At 41.7% G+C, this 12,968-nt stretch overlaps 1 protein-coding gene across 3 annotated transcripts in view; it reads left to right on the top strand.

Annotated features, from left to right (window-relative positions):
* Window positions 1-12,968, top strand: part of Il34 (interleukin 34) — a 48,643-nt gene that overhangs the window by 15,912 nt on the left and 19,763 nt on the right. The gene's annotated exons all lie outside the window — the stretch shown is intronic.

Genomic DNA, 12,968 nt, shown 5'->3' with positions numbered 1-12,968 from the left:
AGAAATTGGAGCTGGGTGATCATGGCTCATGCCTATAGTCCTAGACTCTCAGGAGTCTGAGATCTGAGGATCATGATTCAAACCTAGTCCAGGCAGGAAAGTCTGTGAGACTTTTATCTTTGATTAACTACCAAAAAACCAGAAGTGAAGCTATGACTCAAGTTGTAGAGCACTAGCCTTGAGCAAAAAAGCTCAGGATCAGTGCCTAGGACCTGAGTTCAAGCTCTAGGACACACACACACACACACACACACACACACACACACACACACACACACACACACACACACACACAAAGTTGGCATGCACAAAGTTTTCATTTTTCCCTCAGTCAAACTATATTTCATTGATAGCTTCAGGAAGTTGACTCATAGGTACAAAAAAAAAAACCTTTCTCATTTTAAGATGACAGAATGTGCCTTATATTTTCTTGTTATTTTATACTCAACTTTTTATCCATTTGGAATTTATCCTAGTGTGTGCATGAAGGAATGGATCTATCCTTATTTCTTTCTTTTTCCAGATGGCTCTCTCTTGCCTGCTAAATAGAGAAGTTATTTTAGCATAAGCCTTTTCCTTGTATACACTTGGGTCTGTTTCAGAATGTGTTACTCTTTCCTTTGGGTTGCCCTGGTCGATTCATGTTGGTTCATGATCCTACTGTTTTGTCTGCTAAGATTTATAATATTAAAAAGTGTATTTTATTTAATATTTTAGTTTCTTGAGTTCTTTTGATCTACCTTGCTTATTTAGTTTTGCATTTGAAGTTTTTTTAAAAAAAAATCTAATGTCTAGCTATAGGCACAAGTGGCTCATGCCTATAATCCTAGCTACTCAGGAGACAGATCTGAGGATTACAGCTTAAAGCCAGCCTGGACAGGAAAGTCAGTGAGACTCTTATCTCCAAATAACCACCAAAAAGCCAAAGTGGAGCTGTGGCTCAAGTGGTAAAGTGTTATCCTTGAACAAAAAAAACTCAGGTCAGTGCCCAGGCCTGTAGTCCAAGCCCCAGGACAGACAGACAGACACACAAATCTAATGTCTAATTGCACGCCTGCATACTGGTGTATTCATTGGAATTGCTTTAATAAAAACTCAAGTATAACACATATACAGAAGAAAAATACATTGTAAGTACACAGTTGGATGAATTACAGCTTATGAAATGACTATAACCTTGCTGTTTCTTAGTCATGTGTGGAAATAGAATATCACCAGCATATAGAAGCTCCTAGGACCTCAGCAGTTTTTGAATATGAAATGCCCCCTGTGTTCAATGCTTGGTTCTCACATGGTGGCACTGTTTCTGGAGGTTCTAGAAACTGAAGGAGGTGGCCATGTATCTGCAGTGGTAGCTGCAGGGAGGAAGTCATTGGGAGTATGGCTTTGAAGACTGGACATTGATCCTCTCATGGCCTCATCGCTTCCTGTCCATCATGAGGCAAGCACTTCCTGTCCATCATGAGGCAAGCAGCCTCCTCCACACAGTCCTCTGCCATGATGCTCTTCCTTAAGCACAGGCCCAGAATCAATGGAGCCCAGCAGTATGGACTGCACACTCTGAAACCATGAGTGGAAATAAACAATTCTCTTTTCAGTTGTATTTCTCAGGTGTTTACCACAACACTGCAAATAGCTAACATACTATCTCATGCTCTTTCTGAAAAAGAATCATCAGTCTCCCTAATTTTTTCCCCCTGTAAACTCAAAGGTTGATTTGGTGGTACGTGTGTGTGTGTGTGTGTGTGTGTGTGTGTGTGTGTGTGTGTGTGTGTGTGTGTGTGTGTGTGTGAGTAATGGGATTGTTTTGTTTTGCTTTGTCAGTACTAGGGCGTGAACTCAGAGACTCATGCTCTTGCTTGGCTTTTTTGCTCACAGCTGACAAAGCTCACACTTGAGCCACAGCTCCACTTTCAGCTTTTTGGTGGTGAATTGAAGTAAAAGTCCCTTTTCTGCCTAGGCTATTTGAACCTCAATCCTCAAATCTCAGCCTCCTAAGTAGCTAGGATTATAGATATAAGCCACCAGTGCCCAGCTTGATCTTTTTAATTGTATTCATTCTGGTATGTGCTTAGTAGTAATTAATGGTGGTCCTAATTTCTAATTTTCATTTCTGTGTTTATGAGGCTGAGTACTTTTAGTGTGTGTGTGTGTGTGTGTGTGTGTGAGAGAGAGAGAGAGAGAGAGAGAGAGAGAGAAAGACAGACAGACAGACAGACACCTGGGGCTTAAACTCAGGACCTGGGTACTGTCCCCAAGCTGTTTTGCTCAAAGATAGCACTTTGACACGTGAGCCATAGCTCCACGCCTAGCTTTTTGATGGTTAATTAAAGATAAGAGTCTCAAGGACTTTTGTGCCTAAGCTGGCTTTGTACCACGATCCTCAGATCACTCTTTCTTCCTAGCAGCCAGGATTACAAGCATGCACCACTGGTGCCCGGCAAGGAATTAGATTTTTTTTAAAACTCTCAAATGTAAAAATAAATAATCAAGATAAGCTGAAAAACTCAAGAAATTAAAATATTAAAATTAAAATATCTTAAGGGATTACCCAATAATTCCTACTTCAATAGGAATTTTTTTTTTGGTCAGTCCTGGGGCTTGAACTCAGGACCTGAGCACTGTCCCTGAGATTCTTTTGCTTAAGGCTAGCACTCTACCACTTGATCCATAGAGTCACTTTTTTTCTGTTTATGTGGTACTGAGGAATTGAACCCAGGGCTTTGTGCATACAAGGCAAGCACTCTACCACTAAGTCACATTCCCAGCCCTAGTAAGGATTTTTATCAGGATAAAAAGGTTGAATTTTGTAAAAGGCTTATCCAACATTTACAGATTTCCTAGGGTCTGTTACTAGAGGTTTCTGAATATTGAACCATCCTTGCACTCTTGGAATAAATCAATTTTAGTCTTTCTGTATCTTGTGCTACCAATGCCACTTGTGGACATAAAGAGCATTAGTACCTATAGGCTAATTTATGTTTCCTATGGTAGGGAACCACTGGTATGATTCTCTCCAGGAATCCCAGGGTTTCCCACCAGGTTGGGGGAAAAAAGCTGCATGACTCTGACCTCAGTCTTCCCAGCTTTTCTCTTGTTGTTTTTGTTAATTTTTGCTGAGAAACAAACCAAACTATAATCTATTAAAACTCAGAAAACATAACCAAATAGCCTTCATCCTGTTACACTCATCTATGTTTATGCAGTGTTTGGGAGGATGTCCCAGAAGGCTTAGGGTCTCTAAAATTAACTTGGGACTCCAGGCCCTAATATTTCTCAGGAAGAGTGAATAAGAAAAGTTAAAAGGGCCAGAAGCAAAGCCAGACTTTGGGTTCTCAGTCAGTGGAGGATGTGGTATTTATTTGGCAGGATGGTGCAGTATTTAAGCAGTGACCTCTGAATCAGACTTCTCTCTTTCTGTCTCTCTGATTCTCTGTGTCTGTCTGTCTGTCTGTCTGTCTGTCTCTCTTGTTGGTAAGGGACTTGAATTCTAGCCTTGGGTGCTGTCCTTCAGCTCTTCAGCCCAAGACTAGTACTCTACCACTTGAGCCACAGTGCCACAGTGTACAAAGTAGTAACCTTTTAACAAAGCAGCTGATGAACACAATGCATCCTGATCAAGGTCACCCCTTTCAACATTTTCACCCATCCCTCACTCTCACCCACAGGTCACTGAAACCCCAGATAACAAGGAGGCAGGGTAGAGGAGGTAGAGGAGCTACTGTAGATATAGAGGAATGGAGCTGTTGGGTCACATGCTCTCACTTTTCATGGAACTGCCAGTCTGCTTCCCAAACCAGAGATAGCCTTTTACATTCCCAACATACGTGTAGGGACTCCAGCATCTCCCCTGCTTGCCAGCACCTGTTCCTGGCTTTTTCACTGTGGCTGTTCTGGAAGGTGTGAAGGCATACCTCACTATGCTTTTGATTTTGATTTCCATCACAGCTAATGATGTTGAGCAGCGTCCCTGTGCCTATTAGCAAGGGAATTGCCATTTGCATATTGTCTTTGGAGAAATGCCTATTCCGTTCCTTTGCCCATTCTTAAGTTGCATTGTTTTTGTCTTTTTACTTATAAGAGTTTGTATTTTGGAGGTGGGGGGTGGGGGGGGGGGTGGCAGTCGTGGGGCTTGAACTCTAGGCCTGGGCGCTGTCCCTCAGCTCTTCAGCTCAAGGCTAGTTCTGGTTTTCTGAGTGGTTTATTGGAGATAAGAGTCTCACAGGCTTTCCTGCCTGGGCTGGCTTTGAACCACGATCCTCAGATCTCAGCCTCCTAAGTAGCTAGGATTACAGGCATGAGCCACTGGTGCCCAGCCTCTTTTTGTGTGTGTGTGTGTGTGTGTGTGTGTGTGTGTGTGTGTGTGTGTGTGTTGTGGGGCCTGAACTCTGGGCCTGGGCATTGTCCCTCACCTCTTCAGCTCAAGGTTAGTGCTTTACCACTTGAACCACAGTGCCACTTCTGGCTTTATCTGTTTATATGGTGCTGAGGAATCACACCCAGGGCCTCATACATGCAAGACATCACTCCACCATTGAGCCACCTTCCAAGCCCCAAGTATCTTTTTCTTTTTGTCAATTGTGGGGCTTGAATGGAGGGTCTGGGTGCTATCCCTGAGCTCTTTTGCTCAAGGCTAGCTTTAAGCATCTCTTTAACTCTTTTTGGCTCCAGGACCCAAGATATACCTGATGAAAGTCATTCAAATAGTGTTGGGCCAGAAGGGTCAAGGCAGCGAATGTCTAGAACAAAGTCAATCCCATTTGGAAAAGCAGACGTTTGAAAAAAAATCACATGGGCCTGGATTCTATCTGATTTCAGAGAAAAGCCACATGTAGGAGGAAAGCACAATATTTCATTCATATCAGACATCTTGGCAATGCTGTCAACCTTTTACTGCCTCTGCTTGCCTTTTGGGGAAAGACTTATCCAGAACATAAGATGAGATAGAAGATTGCATTTAGCAAGCTTTTATGAATTAATGGACCAGGCATTCAACACCAGTGGTTGCCAATATAAGCAGAGTGAAAAGTGGATAGTATGTACAATACCAGGGTAAGTCATGACTAAGTCTGAGGTGGTTTCTGAGCTACTCACCAGCAGGCAGAAGTAGAAAGGCAGAGAAGCATGTAAACTACCACAAGTCTGCAATCAGCAAAGTCTAGCCAGGGACACTTTCTCAGCTTCAGACAAAATACGTTTTTTTTTTTTTTTTTTGTCGGCCGTGGGGCTTGAACTCTGGGCCTGGGCGCTGTCCCTCAGCTCTTCAGCTCAAGGCGAGCGCTCTACCACTTGAGCTACAGCGCCACTTCAGGTTTTCTGGTGGTTTATTGGAGATAGGAGTCTCACGGTCTCTCCTGCCCGGGCTGGCTTTGAACCGCGATCCTCAGATCTCAGCCTCCTGAGTAGCTAGGATTACAGGCGTGAGCCACCAGCACCCAGCACAAAATACGTTTTTTAAAAAGTCTTGTATAATTCAGAAGAGGTTCAGAGAACTTGATATAGCAATGTGTACAAGTAGCTTTTATAGGATGAATGTGGAAGGAAGATGAGGGAAATGTATTTGATGGATTGGAGTGGGGGAAAAAATCTAGTTGGGGTGAGTTGGTGTCTGATGGGAAAAGTCTCTAGTTTGCATTCTGACTGGTCAAATTTCTAGTTAGGGCTAGTTGGCAGCCTCTGATTGGTTATGTCTCTAGTTAGTAGTCACTGATTGGTGAGTCTCTTGGTTTTCTGTTTACATTAGGTTTTGGTTTGCTTATGTAAGAACTTAAAGCTAGGAAAGTGGCACGGTGGTAGAGTGCTTGCCTCACATGCATGAGGCCCTGGGTTCAATTCCTCAGCACCACATAAAGAGAAAAAGCTGCAAGTGGTTCTGTGGCTCAAGTGGTAGAGTGCTAGCCTTGAGCTGAAGAGCTGAGGGATAGCACCTAGCCCCAGAATTCAAGCCCCACAACCGACAAAAAAAGTTAAAGCTATGAAGCTGTCCTGCCTAATGACCTCCTAATTAAAAAATATTTAAACACATGCTACCCTTGTAGGAAATCTCTCCCAATTCCTCAGCAGAAGAATCATAAGGAAAAGAATGGAGGGCTGGGAAGGTGGCTTAGTGGTAGACTGTTTGCCTAGCATGAATGAAGCCCTGGGTTCCATTCCTCAGCACCACATAAACAGAAAAAGCTAAAAATGGTACTGTGGCTCAAGTGGTAGAGTGCTAGCCTTGAGCAAAAGAAGCTCAGGGACAGTGCCCAGGTCCTGAGTTCAAGCCCCAGGACTGGCCAAAAGAGAGAGAGAGAGAGAGAGAGAGAGAGAGAGAGAGAGAGAGAGAGAGAGAGAGAGAGAGAGAGAGAGAGAGAGAGAGAGAGAGGGAGAGGGAGAGGGAGAGGGAGGGAGAGGGAGAGGGAGAGGGAGAGGGAGAGGGAGAGGGAGAGGGAGAGGGAGAGGGAGAGGGAGAGGGAGAGGGAGAGGGAGAGGGAGAGGGAAAGAGAGGGAGAGAGAGAGAGAGAGAATGGAATGAAGCAGAAAACTCATAGGTTAAAAGTGACATTAAAAGTTAGGTGACAGTGGCTCATGCCTGTATCCTAGCTACTCAAGGAGACTGAGATCTGAGGATTGTGGTTCAAAGCCATCCTGGGTAGAAAAGTCCCAGTGAAGTCCTGGTGACTTATTTCGAATAAGCTACTCAAAAAAGCCAGAAATGGGCCTAGGGCTCAAGTAGTAGAGTGCTAGCCTTGAGCAAAAACAAGCTCAGGGACAGTGTCTAGGTCTTGTCAAGCCCCAGGACTGGCAGAAAAAAAAAAGATGGGAATGTGGCTTAGTGGTAGATTACTTGCCTAATATGTATGAAGCCTTGGGTTCGATTCCTCAATACCACATACACACAAAAAGCAAGAATTGGCGCTGTGGCTCAAGTGGTAGAGTGCTAGCCCTGAGCAAAAGAAGCTCAAGGACAGTGCCCAGGCCCTGGTCAAGTCCCAGGACTGGTCAAAAAAAAAGGAAAGAAATGCTTTACTGGAGATTTGGCTCAAGCAGCAGTACTTGTCTAATAACCATTTATCACTGAAAAAGTTTCTTGGAACAGTATCTGATGTCAAGTCAAGGCAGAAAATGTACAAGATAAGCCTGGAAAGTTCTATAATGCCTGAAACAAGGAAACTATTGAAGACTACTGGAGTCATGTCAATAGGACAGGAACCTACTAGAAGGAGTTCTCATTAGCTTCATGATAAGATAATTTGAACACCAAAGAAAATGATAAATAGTTACTTTGGAAAATAGTTTGGCAATTATATGACCTAGTAACTCACTCCTAAGTATTTATCCAAAATATGCATTCAACCAGGTACCCGTGGCTCACGCCTATAATCCTAGCTACTCAGGAGGCTGAGATCTGAACATCATGGTTTGAAGCCAGCCTGGACAGGAAAGTCCACTGAGCCATGCCCTAATCCTTTTGACTTTTAGTTTGTTTCCCCAGCTTGTGCTGGAGCTGGGTTGGATCCGAATCTTTTTACCCCAATTCCTGTGTATGGTATTGAAACACCATACTTGGCCTGAAATGTGCTATATCTTAAAATATGCTGTATTATCTGCCAAAACTCATCAAAGTTTATATTTTTTTTCAAATTCTTTATTGTGATTAAGTGATTACATAATTTCCCAAATTTCACAGTATTGTGGGATAGTGATGCTTAGTTAAAGTCACAAACACATTCTAACTTTCATGGGGCAAATTGTCTATCGTGGTCTATAACATTTATGAGTTCTATGAGCTTTGCAATACAGTTATTTCTTCCACATGGGTGATATGTACATTTCTTTTGTTTTGCATAGCATCAGCTGTTCCCTGATTCCCACTTGTTCCCTCCCTCCCATGGCTGCCATTGAGTTGTTTAGTTCATTTTATCAATGTCCAGTGCAGCTGATGGGTCCCACTGTTGTATGTTTTTCCCTGATTCCCTCTAGTTCTGTGTCATCCTCCTGATTTCCCTCTGGTATGCACAAATATACCATATATGTGGTCAGCAAGCATGGGGTTATTTAGTAGTGATTCAACCAGATGAGTGGAAGTCTTGTTAATTTTGTCATATCACCTTATATTTTGGATTTAACATCTACTTATCAGGGAGACCATGTGCCATTTGTCTCTTTTCTGTTGGCTTACTTACCTAGCTCACCATGATTTCTTCTAGCTCCATCCATTTCCCTGTAAATGCCATTTGTCCTTTCTAATGGCTGCATAATATTCCATTGTATATAGATACTACAATTTTTGGATCCATTCATCTGTGGTGGGACATCTGGGTTGTTTCCATATTCTAGCTATTGTGAACAGTGCTGCAATAAACATGGAGGTGCATGTGTCCTTGTATACTGGTTCCTGTTGTTCAGGATAAATGCCTAGAAGTGGTATGACTGGGTCATAAGGGAGGTCAATGTTTAGCTTTCTGAAGACCCTCCAGACTGCTTTCCAAAGTGGTTGTATGAGTGTACATTCCCATCAGCAATGTAATAGGGGTTCTCTTTCTCCATATCCCCTCCAGCATTTGTTGTTGGCTGACTTTAGGATGTGGGCCATTCTGACTGGGTAAGGTGATACCTCAGGGTTGTCTTTATTTGCATTTCCTTTACAACCAGGGATGGTGAACATTTCCTCATGTGTTTCTTTGTCATTTTTATCTCTCCTTCTGAGAAGTCCCTCTTTAGTTCCCTTGCCCATTTAGTAACTGGTTTGTTAGGTTTGGGAGGGATTAGTTTCTTGAGTTCCCTGTATATACTGGATATTAACGCCTTGTCTGATATATTGCTGGTAAATATTTTTTCCCAGTTAGTTGGTTGTCTTTCTAGCTTAGTTGCTATAGCTTTAGCTGTGCAGAAACTTTTTATTTTATGGTAGTCCCATTTGTCGAGTCTCTCTCCAATTTGTTGTGACCCTGGGACTCTGTTCAGGAAGTTCCTGCCTGTGCCTATTAGTTCAAGTGTCTCTCCTACTCTGTCCTGCAGTAGTTTCAGAGATTCAGGTTTGATGTTAAGGTCTTTAATCCATTTTGAGTTGATGTTGGTGCATGGTGATAGGCTGGGGTCCACTTTTAGTTTTCTGCATGTGGCCTCCCAGTTTTCCCAGCACCAGTAGTTGAAGAGGCTGCATTTCTTCCACTGTATGTCTTTGGCTCCTTTGTCAAATATCAGCTGACTGTAGGTATGTGGTATAATTTCTGGATTTTCTATTCCATTGGTCTTCGGGTCTGTTTTTGTGCCAGTACCATGCTGTCTTTGTTATTATAGCTCTATAGTAGAGTTTGAAGTTCGGCATGGATATCCCTTCCATGTTGTCTTTGTTCCCTAGAATTGTTTTGGCTATTCTAGGTCTTTTGTTGTTCCATATGAATTTTTGGACTGTTTTCTGTATTTCAGAAATGTATGTCATTGGGATTTTAATAAGAATTGCATTGAATTTGTATATTAATTTTGGCAGTATTGCCATTTTCACTATATTAAGTCTGCCTATCCAAGAGCATGGAAGGTCTTTCCATTTCCTGATGTCTTCTGTAATTTCTTTCTTTAAGTTTTTATAGTTTTCGTTAAATACTTCTTTTACATCTTTGGTTAGGTTAACTCCTAAATATTTTATTTTTGGGGGAGTTATTGCGAATAGGGTTGCCTCCTTTATTTCTCTCTCTGCTTGTACACTGTCAGTGTACAGGAAGGTGACTGATTTTTGTGGGTTGATTTTGTATCCTGCTACTTTGCTGAAGTGATTTATAATTTCTAAGAGTTTGGGGATGGAGTTTTTGGGATCATGAAGGTATAGTATCATGTCATCTGCAAAAAGGGATAGTTTAATTTCTTCCTTTCCTATGTGGATCCCTTTAATGTCTTATTCTTGCCTTATTGACCTGGCTAAGGGTTCCAGGACTATATTGAAGAGGAGTGGAGACAGTGGGCATCCTTACCTTGTTCCTGATTTTAGGAGAATTGTTTGTAGTTTTTCCCCATTAAGTATAATATTGGCTATTGGTCTGTCATATATGGCTTTTATTGTTTTAAGGAATGTTCCTTCTATTCCTATTTTCTCCAGAGCTTTTAACATGAATGAATGTTGTATCTTATCAAAAGCCTTTTCTGCATCAGTGGAGATAATCATGTGATTCTTGACCTTGGATCTGTTGATGTGTTGGATTACATTTATTGATTTACGTATATTAAACCATCCCTGCATCTCTGGGATGAAGCCTACCTGATCATAGTGTATGATTTTTTTTTATGTGTTTCTGGATTCTGTTAGCTAGAATCTTCTTAAGGATCTTTGCATCTGTGTTCATCAAGGAAATTGGCCTGTAATTCTCTTTTTTGGTTGGGTCTTTGCCTGGTTTGGGGATGAGTATGATATTGGCAGTTTAGAATGAGTTTGGGATAGCCCCCTTCTTCTCTGCTTTTCTGAAGAGCTTGAAGAATATGGGTATTAGTTCTTCTTTAAAGATCTTATAGAATTCCATTGTGAATCCATCTGGTCCTGGGCTTTTTCTTGTTGGAAGACTTCTGATTGCTTCCTGTATCTCGTTGTAAGATACTGGCTTATTAAATTGATTTACTTCTTCTTTGCTCAGTTTGGGCAACTTGTATTTCTCTAAAAATGCATCAATTTCTGCTAGGTTTTCTTTCTTTAGAGAGTATAATTTTTGAAAATAGTCCTTTATAATTGTTTGGATATCTTGAGTACTTGTGATTTTTCCTGTGACATCCCTCGATCTTGTTAATTTGGGTTTCCTCTCTTCTTTTCTTAATTAATCTTGCCAAGGTTTATCAATTTTATTTATTTTTCAAAGAACGAGCTTTTTGTTTTATTAATTTTATTTATAATTTTCCTAGTCTCTATCTCATTAATTTCCACTCTTAATATGATTATCTGGCTCCCAAAGTGTATAGTTAGAGGGTAAACTTTGCTGCACATCCACAAGCCTGACTGAAAATAATTTCAGTAAATTGAAACATATAAGTAAACAATTAATGAAAGACCAGGTGCCATCATGAACAACAAAGTAACTATTTGGACCAGGAAGTCACAATCATCAAACTTCAAACGAAATCAATGATCATTAATGTCTTTTACTCTGGGAAGTAACATTACCTAAGGCAGAAATTTGGGAGAAACTAGACAAAGTGTGTAAGACCAGATATCCTCTTTGTACTTGGACTGAAAAATGTGACAACAAAACTCACTCTGGTGTGATTAAAAATGTCTTGGCCAGGCACTGTTGGCTCATGCCTATAATCCTAGCTACTCAGGAGGCTGAGATCTAAGGATCTCGGTTCAAAGCCAGCCCGGGCAGGAAAGTCCATGAAACTCTTATCTCCAATAAACCACCAGAAGATCGGAAGTGGCACTGTGGCTCAAGTGGTAGAGGGCTAGCCTTGAGCTGAAGAGCTGAGGGACAGAGCCAGGCCCAGAGTTCAAGGCCCATGGCCGACCAAAAAAATGAGTGCAAACACAGATTCACAAGACATGGCCTGTTTGAGAAGACTTCCCTCCTGAAAGCAGCAAAAAGGACTCAGAGATAGAGCCCTTGCCGGCATTCCAAGGCCCTGGGTTCCATCATCCCTGGCACTGGGAAAAAACAATAACACCTAAATATAGGAATGCAAAAAGAGAACAGACAAATATCAAGGACACCACAAAGGCCAATACTGCTTCTGGCCAAACAAAACAAAGTAAAAAAAAAAAAAGTAAATATTCTGCAGTGGCTTAACTGTGATGATTGTGAGAATTTCTCATAAAGCAATTAATATATTGTAAAAAACAAAAAACAAAAAAAACTTTTTAAATGGATAATTTTTAAATGATACTAAAAGTCATAGCTCTTTCTGGGGGATGAATTGGGAGAAAGACAAGACAAGTTTTGATACTACTCTTTAAATTCAGATGAACTCAAAGATAAAAAACAAAAACAAAAACAAAAAAGACCACTGACTGGACACCAGTGGTTCATGCCTGTAATCCTAGCTACTCAGGAGGCTGAGATCTGAGGATCTCGTTTCAAAGCCAGCCAGGGCAGGAAAAGTCAGTGAGACTCTTATCTCTAATAACCCACCAGAAAACTGCAAGTGACACTGTAGCTCAAGTGGTAGAGCACTCGCCTTGAGCTGAAGAGCTGAGGGACAGCACCCAGGTCCAGAGTTCAAGCTCCACAACCTACAACCCTCCCCCACCCCCCTGCCCAAAACAAAAAAAACAAACAAAAAAAGAGGTAGAAAAATTCCTATAGTAAGTTATAGATGAAAGATAGAACCAGGAAGTCACCAACTAATGAAACCCCAGACCAAGGCTATAATCTAAGGGGAGATAAAATTTGTTGGGAATTTATAATCACTAGATGAGAGAGAGCACATGACGTTGGCTCATCAAAGCGATATTATGTACCTTCTGATGTGCTGAGAGAGGAAGTACCCCACATCCCCTATAAAAAATTATACTTGAGGGGCTGGGAAGGTGGCTCAGTGGGAGAGCGCTTGCCTTGCATGCATGAGGCCCTGGGTTCGATTCCTCAGCACCATATAAGCAAAAAGAAAAAAGCCGGAAGTGGCTCTATGGCTCAAGTGGTAGAGTGCTAGCCTTGAGGAAAAGAAGCTCAGGGACAGTGCCCAGGCCCTGAGTTCAAGCCCCAGGACTGACAAGAAAAAAAATTATACTTGAGCTAATGAACCCTCCTAATCTAAGCACTAGAAATTACAGAGATGAAAAAAATGTCAAATGACTAACCAGGGATGCAAAATCCAGCCAAATCCAGAATTCAGGAAATGCAGAAGACAAGTGGTCTTTCCTTCAACTAACACATAGGGGGAAAAGGAGAGTCAGTTGTAGATAGAAAAGATCTTAAGAGTCTTTTTTTTTTTTTTTTTTTTTGGGTCCGGTTGTGGGGCCTGAACTCTGGGCCTGGGCGCTGTCCCTCAGCTCTTCAGCTCAAGGCTAGCGC

This window comes from Dipodomys merriami, unplaced genomic scaffold, assembly GCF_024711535.1.
Source record: "Dipodomys merriami isolate MVZ:Mamm:240054 unplaced genomic scaffold, mDipMer1.0.p SCAF_176, whole genome shotgun sequence".
In the NCBI taxonomy this organism is placed as follows: Eukaryota; Metazoa; Chordata; class Mammalia; order Rodentia; family Heteromyidae; genus Dipodomys; species Dipodomys merriami.
This window is presented reverse-complemented; position numbering and strand designations above follow the sequence as displayed.